Here is a 1,361-nt window from a genome sequence, read left to right as displayed (position 1 = left end):
CTCTGAGAGTGTAGAGGATGTCTTTCACGTGTCACCAACAGGGGTACTTCTATGTGTCACCGGCATGGGTGCTCAAATGTGTCACTGGTGCTTTTATGTGTCATAATTATATGAAGAGTAATTAAAACAATTATTCACCCTTCTATTAATTAAAAATCCTTTTAATTAACACGACATAGTCAAAGACAGGATGGCCACAGCTAGAATACCTTTAATCAAGCTCTGCTTGATCAAGGATGACACCTCAGGTTAAATGACAACAACCTATGTCAGGTCACTAATGTCATTGGGAAAAGGCATGACAGCCTCGACTTCCATTTGTTCCTTAAGCTTCCAGCTCACCTAAAATTGCAAAGAGAACCCAAGCAGGGTACCTTTCAAGAAGGAGATACACAGTCAGTTCTTCATTATATACTGAACATCCTTCTCTGCCCCTTTAGGGACGGATGAGGGATAGTTGCAGTCCTTTATTTCCTTTTAGGGTCTCCAAGACTGATGAGTAAATAGTGAAGAAATTATCGTCTCACCAAAGACCTTGTAGTGGTGTTCAACTGGACAATGGACTGAGTCTATCTCCCAGCCAGGCAATTTAGAACGCAAATAACCAGAACAAATAGCACAAAGCATCTTGTCTGATGCTCTACCAGTTCTGCCACTCTACTTCCCAAGACTTGTTATACTTTTATTGCAATGAAAGGCAAAGTTGAGAAGCTTGCTTCCCACCCACACACAAAGCAGAGTTGTTGATGTGAATATAAATACATAATTTTAAAACACATGATTGGGAAAAAAAAATCTCGGTATCATTCATTTAACATTACACACGTTTCATTTACTAATAAGAGTTACCAAGTTGTACATGTCGGATAAACATATAAGATCTCTCCAATTAGAAATTCTTCACAGAATGAAATAATACAAAATTTACACTTTATATATAGTTAGTAATCAGAGGCCCTTGAGATAGATGGAGGATAGAACATGTGTGTGCATATATATACATGTATATATATATGTGAAGGTGCATGGCTCAGTGGTTAGAGCATTGAACTTACGACTGTGAGGTTGTGATTTTGAATCCCGGACTGGGCTGCATGTGTTCTTGAGCAAGACACTTTATTTCACGTTGCTCCAGTTCACTCAGCCGTTGAAATGAGTTGTGACGTCACTGGTGCCAAGCTGTACCGGCCCCTTTGCCTTTGCCTTGGATAACACTGGTGGTGTGGAGAGGGGAGGCTGGTATGCATGAGCGACTGCTGGTCTTCCATAAACAACCATGCCCGGACTTGTGCCTGGGAGGGTAACTTTCTAGGTGCAATCCCATGGTCAGTCATGACCGAAGGAGGTCTCAGCATGTATAT

At 41.1% G+C, this 1,361-nt stretch overlaps 1 protein-coding gene across 3 annotated transcripts in view; it reads right to left on the bottom strand.

Moving 5' to 3' along the window:
* Positions 1 to 1,361, bottom strand: part of LOC106871093 (cGMP-inhibited 3',5'-cyclic phosphodiesterase 3A) — a 282,517-nt gene that overhangs the window by 137,985 nt on the left and 143,171 nt on the right. The gene's annotated exons all lie outside the window — the stretch shown is intronic.

Source organism: Octopus bimaculoides, chromosome 2 (genome assembly GCF_001194135.2).
Source record: "Octopus bimaculoides isolate UCB-OBI-ISO-001 chromosome 2, ASM119413v2, whole genome shotgun sequence".
Taxonomy (NCBI): Eukaryota; Metazoa; Mollusca; class Cephalopoda; order Octopoda; family Octopodidae; genus Octopus; species Octopus bimaculoides.
The sequence above is the reverse complement of the archived record's forward strand: the minus strand, read 5'-3'. Positions and strand labels throughout refer to the sequence as shown.